Below are 11,751 nucleotides of genomic sequence, written 5' to 3'. Positions count from 1 at the left end.
TTTGAAATGAAACAAACAAGATGTGCTTTAACTGCAGATTTTCAGATTTAATTTGAGGGTAATTACATCCAAATCAGGTGAACGGTGTAGGAATTACAACGGTTTCTATATGTGCTTCCCACTTTTTAAGGGGCCAAAAGTAATGGGACAAACTAAACAATCCTAAATCGAACTTTCACTTTTTAATACTTTGTTGCAAATCCTTTGCAGGCAATTACAGCCTGAAGTCTGGAACGCATAGACATCACCAGATGCTGGGTTTCATCCCTGGTGATGCTCTGCCAGGCCTCTACTGCAAATGTCTTCAGTTCCTGCTTGTTCTTGGGGCATTTTCCCTTCAGTTTTGTCTTCATCAAGTGAAATGCATGCTCAATCGGATTCAGGTCAGGGGATTGACTTGGCCATTGCATAACATTCCACTTTTTAGCCTTAAAAAACTCTTTGGTTGCTTTTGCGGCATGCTTCGGGTCATTGTCCACCTGCACTGTGAAGCGCCGTCCAATGAGTTCTGAAGCATTTGACTGAATATGAGCATATAATATTGCCCGAAACACTTCAGAATTAATTCTGCTGCTTTTGTCAGCAGTAACATCATCAATAAATACAAGGGAACCAGTTCCATTGGCAGTCATACATGCCCACGCCATGACACTACCACCACCATGCTTCACTGATGAGGTGGTATGTTTTGGATCATGAGCAGTTCCTTTCCTTCTCCATACTCTTCTCTTCCCATCACTCTGGTACAAGTTGATCTTTGTCTGTCCATAGGATGTTGTTCCAGAACTGTAATGGCTTTTTTAGATGTTGTTTGGCAAACTCTAATCTGGTCTTCCTGTTTTTGAGGCTCACCAATGGTTTACATCTTGTGGTGAACCCTCTATATTCACTCTTGTGAAGTCTTCTCTTGATTGTTGACTTTGACACATATACACCTACCTCCTGGAGAGTGTTCTTGATTTGGCCAACTGTTGTGAAGGGGTTTTTCTTCACCAGGGAAATAATTCTTCTCTCATCCACCACAGTTGTTTTCCGTGGTCTTCCAGGTCTTTTGGTGTTGCTGAGCTCTCCGGTGCGTTCTTTCTTTTTAAGAATGTTCCAAACAGTTGATTTGGCCACACCTAATGTGTATGCTATCTCTCTGATGGGTTTGTTTTGATTTTTCAGCCTAATGATGGCTTGCTTCACTGATAGTGACAGCTCTTTGGATCTCATATTGAGAGTCGACAGCAACTGATTCCAAATGCAAATGTCACACCTAGAATCAACTCCAGACCCTTTACCTGCTTAACTGATAATGAAATAACGAGGGAATAGCCCACACCTGTCCATGAAATAGCTTTCGAGTTGATAGTTCCATTACTTTTGGCCCCTTAAAAAGTGGGTGGCACATATAGAAACTGTTGTAAATTCCTACACCGTTCACCTGATTTGGATGTAATTACCCTCAAATTAAATCTGAAAGTCTGCAGTTAAAGCACATCTTGTTTGTTTCATTTCAAAGCCATTGTGGTGGTGAATAGAGGCCAAAATATGAAAATTATGTCAGTGTCCCAATATTTATGCACCTGACTGTATATACTGTATATAATATATATATTTACACACACTTCTGTTAAGGGTTTACAGTGTCCTGGTGCAAAATTCAGGGCTAGTTAGGTAGCATACAAACATAATATTTACCATGCTAAATGGACCCACACTGGACCGTCCATGACACTGCTTCACTGAAGGGTCCCATTCACATTATTTGTTTACAGCTCACTTGTGGTGTGAATGCTCTGTGACACAGACCTATGATGTCATCACGCTGCGCAGGATCCCACGGCAAAACAAAACCATGAACGGGCCAGTGTTGGTATTTAGGGCCAGACTAGCAGCAGACTGTCAGCGATTGACAGTCTTCTGCCATTTGTGGGCGGGGAGATTGTTGCGTCGCCCTCCATTTGCCGAAATTGAGGCGTGTCACTGCCGTTGCGAGGGATGAAAGAAGCCAGGATCTCCGTGGCTAACGGAAATTTCCTGGCTTCTAACTCTCATCGGCGGCGGCCGGCTGCGTGACCCCGTGGGTCACCTTAGCCTGCCGATGTGCCACAGAGTATCCGAAGCGTAATGCAGCAGGGGGCGAGATGCCTCCTGTGCATTACCATATCAGCACAGACGGAATTGCAAAGCTGCTTTGCAATTTAGTCTGAAGCTGAATCAGACCCTTAGCTTGATAAGTATTAAGTTTGTTTGCACCCTGACAAAAATGTTTTATAAACATTGAAATGTTGTTTCACAAAAAACACAGCCTGTCTTTTCTTTTCATTAAGTGCCGCTGTGACCACCTGTACTAATATATATATGTGTTTGTAATTCTGCATCTATCTATCAATCCCATATCTATCTATCTATCTATCTCATATCTATCTACTGTATCTAATGTTCGAGAAAATCACGGTCTAAGGCTGACTTCCTCCAGTTCCTCCAATTTATTCTCTCATCCTACAGTGCTACCCTGTCCCTCTCCAAGCAAACATATTTCAAGAACCTCATCTCCTCCCAGTCCTCAAACCCCCGGCGTCTCTTTGCCACTTTCAACTCCCTCCTTTGCCCTTCCCCTCCTCGCCTCCCCTCCTCGCTCTCTGCCCTTGACTTTGCCACCTATTTTACATCTAAAATAGACTCCATAGGTGTGGACATCATATCCCATCAGACCCTCAGCACTCCTCTCCCTCCTGACAACCCCTCCCCTTCGGCCTCACCAACTCTGATATCCTTCTCCCCTGTTTCTAGAGAGGAAGTCATGGCCCTCATCCGGTCCTCCCCTCCTTCCACCTCCCCTCTTGACCCAATCCCTTCCCGTCTCCTCTGTTACCTGTCTCCTTCTGCAAGTTCCCATCTTGCTCACCTCCTTAATCTCTCCCTATCATCTGGCACTGTCCCTTCTGCATTCAAACATGCCCTTGTCTCCCCTATTCTTAAAAAAACTACCCTTGATCCTAACATACTGTCTAATTACCGACCCATCTCTCTTCTCCCTTTTGCTTCCAAACTCCTTGAGCGTATTGTTTACAACCGCCTTACCACCTTTCTCTCCTCCCACTCCCTCCTTGACTCATTTCAATCTGGCTTTCGTTCTCTACCCTCCACTGAAACTGCCCTCACAAAACTCAGCAATGACCTCCCTTGCTGCCAAATCCAAGGGCCACTACTCTCTGCTCATTCTCCTTGACCTCTCTGCTGCATTTGATACTGTAGACCACCCTCTCCTCCTGCAAATCCCTCACTCTCTTGGTTTACGTAACTTCTTTGTGTCCTCTCATGGCTCCTCTTCCCTGTCACTTACACTAACAGTAGGAGTTCCCCAAGGTTCTGTTCTTGGACCTCTCCTTTTCTCCCTATATACATCCTCCTTAGGTGAACTCAAACTCCTTTGACCTCCAATATCATCTCTATGCTGATGATACTCAAATTTACCTTTCCACCCCTGAGCTCCCCCCCTCGCTCCTTACCCGTATCTCCAACTGTCTCTCTGCGGTCTCTTCATGGATGTCCCAGCACTTTCTTAAACTTAACATGTCTAAGACTGAGCTGATCATCTTTCCACCCTCTTCCACTACCTCACTTCCCACAATTTTATTATCTATTGATGGCACAACTATCGCCTCTAGCCCCAAAGTGCGCTGTCTTGGAGTTATCCTAGACTCTTCCCTCTCATTTAAACCACACATTCAGCACCTCTCGCAGTCCTGCCATTTCCACCTAAAAAATATCTCCAGGATTAGACCCTTCCTCACCCAGGATGCCACTAAAACCCATATCCACTCACTGGTCATCTCCAGATTGAACTACTGTAACCTTCTCCTAGCTGGCCTCCCAGTCTCTCATCTCTCTCCATACAATCAGTTCTCAATGCTGCTGCTTGGCTCATCTTCCTCTCCAGACATTCTACATCTGCTTCCCCTCTCCTTCAAGCCCTACACTGGCTCCCCTTCCCCTTCAGATGCCAATTCAAGGTTCTTACACTCGCCTACAAAGCCCTCACCAAATCCTCTCCCACATATATTTCTGAACTTCTCTCCCTTCACACTCCCACCCATCCACTTCGCTCAACAAATGCATGCCGCCTCTCTTGCCAACTGATTACCTCCTTCCACTCCCGCATCCAAGATTTTGCCCGTGCTGCTCCCTACCTTTGGAATGCTCTCCCTCTCCCTATCAGACTCTCCACCTCTACAAATCTTCAAACGGGCTCTCAAGACCCACTACTTCATTAAGGCCTTCCAGCTCTCATCCTAACCCACTTCATGCTCTTTCCTCCCTATCTTCCCCTTCTGTGTCACGCCTATCTGTCTGCCCCTCCCCTTTAGAATGTAAGCTCTCACAAGCAGGGACCTCTTCCCTCATGTGCTCCTCTTTACATTTTCTTCGACTTTTTACTCCCGATAAGGGCATCTAACACGCGACTGCCAACTCCCTGCTGCTTATTGTGTGTTTAATCGCTAATGCAGCAATGTATATAAATCGTGTCCTTGTCCTGCACTGTAATGTACTGTAAGTTACTTGTTTCTTGTTCACTTATTAGTTCTATGTAAGGCGCTGCGGAACACTTGTGGCGCCATATAAATAAAGGATAATAATAATAATAATGTAGAAAGAGCCCACACTTACATGCAAAAATCCAACTTTCTGGGGTGCTACATAAGAAAATCACAAACTGTATTCCAGAACCGTGACTTCAACCATATGCACATAGAATATGAGCACTCTCCTTGTAAAGTTACAAAAAATAGAGGTTCAGTTATTTACCACCCATAACAGCATGTCCACTGAAACCAGATTGCGGTATACAACCACAGCACATCAGTGCAACTCAAATAGAAAATCCAATAGGTAAGACGACATTTTGGTCATCGCTGTGACCATTTTTAAGACTACCAGCCATCTAGTACGACCGCTCCCAACAGAATCATACATCATGAAGTATGATTATGTTGGGAGCGTTTGTACTAGATGACTGGTAGTCTTAAAAATGGTCACAGTGCAGACCAAAACATTGACATACCTATTGGATTTTCTATTTGAATTGCACTCATTCTATGTGTATATATATATATATATGTGTGTGTGTGTTTATTCTTTCATGAGTGGTATGTGTTCTGGCTCACTTTCCAAAATCTAAGTGTGTGGCTCCATGTTTATAAAGCGTTCCTGCTAGGATGTTTTAGCAGGCACTGCGCCCTGCCTGATTTCAAAATGGCAGAATACGTTCTGCCCCTTTTGGCGGCACCCCACTAAAACAGCCTGCCAGGTGCCATCCTTAACAGTGGGCAGCAGTGTCCCCCAGGTGGGAAAAGTAGCGGTGCAGTGGTCACCGCCGGTGAATGGATGCTGGGCGCCCCATGTGGTCTTAATCCACCACTGTGTCCATTTCCCATAAACATTGTGCCACCGTGGCCCACTACAATTAAATTATCCTGGTGGTCCCCACATACCCCAGTCTGACAATATTCATAACCATAACAAAATAGAATTAAAGCACTTTATAAATAAAAATAGTTGCATTTTGTTAATAATCCATAGTTTGTGGGATATTTTGCACATATTCAGTGGTCAATAATATAACAGGTGGTGTTTGCATCATATAAGCAAAGAGGGAAAGTATATTGAGGTGGTTGAAGGTAGACATCCATGATGCTAAGCCACTGCACAAACCACACCCCCTTTATAGACCACACCCACACATCAGTAGTCACACACCAGCCGTGCTGGTCACACCTCCTACAGCAGCACACAATAGGCCCTTCATAAAGGTCAGCTCCAGGCCCATGTGGACCTTAATCTGGTACTGCCTAGGAGAGTAGGTAAGTATGCACTGAATGCATCAAGAATATGTCACTGTATGATCTGTCCAGCAGTGATAGGAGCATGTAGGCAGGGCCAACCCAAACCTAATTATTTTGGTCAGCAAATATAGATTTTGGCGCCTTTTAGCGGAATAAACAATATTATACACAGATATAGTTAAAGTGCACCAACAAATAATTTTGCAACACATCAGTGTCCCCAACACATTTTTGCCACAATACACAATATGACATATATCAGTGTCTCCATCCAAGCCCAACACCTGGATGGATGACTGAATGTGGGGAGTGAATGAGAGGGCAGAATTAAGGATGAAGCTCAGCACAGGTTGGGTTTGGATGCCATGCTTCCCACAGAGATCTAAATCCAAACAACTCTTATCTGGAACAGCATGACCCTCCAAAAGGGGACAGGGTGCATTTTTTCATTTGTAAAATGGGCAAGGAGCATCGACATGCAAATCCAATCTGACATGAACCTACACATCACACATCCTGTCTGTAAATTTATTAAACACTGTTTTATACTCAGAGCAACCAATATGCCCATTCATCTCCATCCCCATTTACCCCCAGCAACACATTCACCTATCGGGTCAGCACCCATTAACCAACCATTACCTTCCCCCCACACATCACCCATTTCCCTAAAGAATCCATGAATCAATTAACCCCCTACTAAATCATTCCGGAGCTTCCTATGTGATAGACAGACTTGAAGTCTGAGTTTAGGAGGAGAGGACCCAGAGTAGAGGGAAGGGGTGGTCACCACACTGCCTGCATGTTCCAGGTCACTGAATGCAGATACCCGACAGCCAGGAAGGTACTTCTAATAAGCCTCCAAACATCCCCCCACTGCACTCTTTGCAGTCAGTGACATGTCACATGCAGGCAGTGTGGTGGCCACCCCTATTCTCTCCTCATTTCCTCAAGTCCTCTCCTTCCGCAGTGCTCAGAGCCTGTCAGACTACAGAGAGCTGATGCCCTCATCAGTGTAGTGCCTTACACGGCATGCAGGCCCTTATAGTGGGTAGTAGGGATTAGTTTAATGATGAAGCTTACACAGTATTTTCCATAAGATTTGAAATTTTCTTTTAGCTCTCCAGCAGTGATTAATGTTTGGCTTTGCTGTAGAAAAAGCTAATGTTGCACACTGGTGGATAAAGCCCTCCCCTTGATGGAAGGGGGGTCTGCAAGGGATGGGCCTTTGGGTGCTATCAGCCAGGTTTATGGAGAGCATTTCATGAGTACACAACCTTAATATAGATAGCTTTTCTGGGGCAGGAAGGGGTGTGGAGGGGAATATGGCTGTACAAATGTGTCTTTGCTTTGACCGCAATTGAGATCACAGCTGCGAAATTGCACCCAACGCAGCTGTGAAAATATGCTAATGCTTGCCAAAGCTCAGCTGGCATAAAGACGCCCACTTCTGCTTTCTCATGTCAGTCCACTGTTGCTCTTCTGTGTAAACATTGGTACCATCGACACACATCCACCACTCACGCAGCATTTACACCAGGTCTGACTAGCCGCAAACACTGCAAGTCTCTTTGCATGCAGTGGTCTCTCAAGCTGTGTATGCAATCGCAGTGGCTAATTTATGCACGCCCAAGTAATGGTGTTCAAACAGACAGGCACGCCTACGTTTTTCGATCACTCCCCAGTCACCACCCCCAAAATCTAACAGCCTGTCACTCACTCTGCGATGGATTCCTCTCTGCATGTGTAATCACAGTGCAATCGCAGCGCACGTGCAGTGCGGCTTATACGCATGCGCAATGGCTAACAATCGCTCAATCTGCATACGTACTTGCATTGGCAATCGCTGCAGAACCCAAGCCAGGAATCAGTGTTATGTAGTCAGAGTACAACTTGAGGAAGCTGTAACTCTGGTACTGCTCCGACACAAGACCTGGAACAGGAACTAGTGAGGAACTCAGGATATGTTATACAGATACTGGACACCTCAGTGTACAGACCATATACTGTACATTGAACCCTAGCTCTGGAACCAGCACTCTTCTCGAATACCACTTTCAGACATAAAATACCCCCCAAAAAATAAAAATTTGGGTTTTGGGTGAATTCTCAAACTATTGTTGCCATTTAAAGCAGATACAAGTATGCATTTTTTTTTCTTCTTCTTTAGAATTCTAAGTAGGACATTCTTCTTCTAAGATGTACTGGCTAGTCAAGGTACAGTAGGGGTGGATGGGATGCGGTAGCTAAAGGACCTGGTGGAGGGGGGATCCCATAGCTAAGAGAGCAAAAAGTTTTGCTATGAGGCCCAGTGATGCACTGTTCTACTACTGGGGGGTAGTGGATGTAGCGGGTACAGTGTACCACACCCTATGCTTTATTAATTTAAGTGAAGGCAGGTGCCATTACAGAATGGGTGCAGGGTGTGTGGTGTGAATGTGACGAGGTTGCTTTCTGCCGATTCCACTATGGTGAGCTGGAAAAAGGGATTCAGGCTCAGCCAATCGCAGCTCATTCTTTTGAAAAAAAAATGGTACACTCACTGAGCCAATCACAGCTTGTCAGAATTCAGCCAATTTGGACACAGTGAGCGCAAGTCCACCCTCTTGCGGCATCTTATAATAGACACTGCAAGTGGAGATGTGGCAGTCCCCAGTCACCGGTGGAGAGAGCAGCAATCAAGAAGGACCTTGTAGAGCATGGACACACTGGAAGATGGACCTGCCTGTAGTCACTGTAATCAAACCAGAAGATGGCAATATAGTGGCAGGGTGTTGAGGACGGCAGCTGTCTGCAGGAACAAGCAGGAAGGGGACTATAGTCAAGTTGTAGAGCCAGCTGAATCTCCACAGAACACCACCAGCAGTGTGAAGCAAAAGAGCTACATGAAGCTTCCTGCTGCTGCCTCTCCCAGATGGTAGATGCAAGCTGACCCTTAGTTTTACACCAGCGTTAGTAAAATTCTGGCACTAGGCCCATGGCACAAATGGTTAGCATTGGGGGTGATTCAAAGTCAGACGGTATTGCTATTGCAAAACAGAAAAACTTTTGCTATCTGCACTAACAAACAGCCCCTGTATAGATGTGTCCCTCTGTATCTAGGAGGCGAGTACATTTAACTGCAATGTAATGATGTGCTGGGCATACAGTGGGGCAACACACCTCCTTTTGGCGAAACGGAGGCCGATGCCACCCCCTCCCAACCCAGAAATGGCAGCAGACTGACAATCATCGGGTTAGTACATCTCTGAATTTGCCCCATTGGCAGTAGGTTGTGCGAGTGTTAGGTCGGGCATTAGACCCGTGACCCCTGTAGGTCTTGCTGATAGGAATTCATTGGAGTCATAGTTTCCCATAAAATTCTGTCCCGATGTTTCCCCCCAAACCTCAGTTCCAAAACAAAATAGGCCTCCAAACAACAGAAATGTTAGGAATTGGAGGTATAGTCAAAAAGAGTTATGCTGTTACAGCCTTGGGGCAGGTGACCTTGGCTGGTTGCGGCCTTTGGGCCGAGTTGCAGCCTTGAGGGCTGGAAACCTTGGCGGGTTGCGGCCTTTGGGCCGTGTAGCAGCCTTCAGGGCTGGTATGCCTTGGCTGGTTGTGGCCTGTGTGTTAGGATTGCGGTTAGCAAATCATCTTGGTGGCAATTCCCAGTCATAGTGGTTACTGGGATTCTGCATCATGTCCTATCCTTGTTCTGGCTTTTTGCAGGAAGCTGGAAATCCTGTCTTGTCTGTGTCAATTCATAACCTGTCATTCAGGTCTGTCTGTGTTTGTGTTGTTTTATGTGTTCACTAATTAACTAGCTCTCTCTCTCTGCAGAGCAGGTCCACACATGCCTTTTAATTAGGAATCACTCTCCAGGAATGGTCTCTGATTGGATCCTGCATCTCATAAGTATACACCCAGCCCTGATCTCATTGCCGGTTATGCTGTCAGTACCAGTGTATGTTTGCTGTGTTCAGTTGCTAAGTGCTTGCCCTGCAGTATTATACCACAGTCCTGCCTGTCTGCATTCATCTTGTTACCTGCAGTGTTTCCACCTCACTGCCTCCATTATGTGTTACTGCAGCATCTGAATCCACCTATCTGCTGTTTAGGCCGCTGCCTAGACCATCTCAGCTGCTTGTGTCAACCGGGCGACACAGGCTGCATTACAGAGTGTCTGTGAGTTCCCTCAGCCTGGCTGCAGGGTCAGGTTGTTCCTGTTCTCCGATTCACCTATCTCCAAATGGCTTCCTGGTCACATCTAGCAGCTCCCGTGCTGCCATCGTTCACCATACGGCTTCCAGGCTGCTCCAAGTAGCTTTCGTGCTACCACCAATCTCCAAACGACTTCCTGGCCGCATCTAGCAGATCCCGTGCTGCCATCGTTCACCATACGGCACCATTGCTGTAACATCGGCACACTTGCCGCACCATCGGCTCTCAAAGCCATTATTAAACCATAGACTGCTTATCTATGGCAACTGCCCTAACATCGGCACCATTGCTGCAATATTGACACATTTGCCGCACCATCGGCTCTCAAACCCATTATTAAACCATAGACTGCTTCTCTGCGGCAACTGCCCCAACATCGGCACCATTGCTGCAACATCGGCACATTTGCCGCACCATCGGCACTCAGAGCCATTTACTAACCCTGGACTGTTTATCTACGGTATCAGCGGCACAAGCCCACAGGCTGCTTCCTGTCTAGAGTCCCGGCTGTCTAAACCGCACCACGGCCTCTAGGCCAGATTTGGGGGCCCATTTATCAAAGTGCATTTGAGGTAAATTCCCCGAAAACACCTGTATTCGGGGGTTTACCTCAAATACTTAGTATCCCCCGAATGTATGAAGGAGGGACCGCAGCAGGTATCTCCGATACCTGCTGCGATCCCTCCATTGCCGCCGGCAGCCGCCTCCCCCATAGGTTTCTATGGGGGATGCGATGCTGCCAAATGTATCAATATCGGGAATGCGAAGCATTCCCGATATTGGCCCCAGAAGCTAACGCTATCTGAAGATAGCGTTAGCCGCTGTGTCCTATGGGCACTTACCCGGATTTCAGCCGGCGGAGGGATCTTCCAGATCCCTCCGCCGGCAATGGGCGCCGCTCATGTGCAGTCCACGGGACTGCGCATGCGCAGCAGCCCGGAATGCGCTCCGGCCACACCGCAGGGACGGGCTCTTTTCGGAGCCCGTCTCCCTGCATGTGCCGGGTCATACATTCGGCCGGTATGAATGCATTTTGCAATGCGATCATGGGCGGTACTGCATGCCCTGATCGCATTGCAAAATGCGATCCTTAATAAATGGGCCCCCTAGAATCCTGTGATTATTTTGCCATGTCGTCCTTGTCTGTTTTTCTGTCAGTCTTGTCATAGTCTACTCTTGTCCAGCCCAGGCTTGTCTGTTATGCTGCTACATATCAGTCCAGGTCACTCCTGCTCAGCAGCAATTAGTATGGTCGTGCCACTCATTGCCTGACTACTCAGTTGCTCCTCAGTCCCCGACATATCTACGACCATATTGTTCTGTGTAGTGCTATCCTCCCACAGCCACACTCCAGCTAGGCCTAGTTGTGAAAGGACTGCCACTCCTCCATCATACCTAGCACTTGTCAGCAGTCCTACGATCTCTCCTGTGCGAGAGAATCGTAACACTGTGGCCGTGAGCAAGATGCAGCCTTTGAGCTGTGTAGCAGCCTTGAGGGCTGGTTGTTATTGAAGATAACCTAGTGTTGCTGGGTTGACTCTAGTGATGGTACACTGGAGACGTACTTAGGACACTGGATTGCAACCTGTGCCACCGGGTTGACACAAGTGTTGGTACGCTGAGTTGTGTACTTGGGACGCAGGATTGCAACCTGTGCCACTGGGTTGACCCAAGCGTTAGTACGCTGGGTTGTGTACTTAGGACACTGAGGTGCGGC

This window comes from Taudactylus pleione, unplaced genomic scaffold, assembly GCF_031769625.1.
Source record: "Taudactylus pleione unplaced genomic scaffold, aTauple2 ptg000851l, whole genome shotgun sequence".
NCBI lineage: Eukaryota > Metazoa > Chordata > Amphibia > Anura > Myobatrachidae > Taudactylus > Taudactylus pleione.
This window is presented reverse-complemented; position numbering follows the sequence as displayed.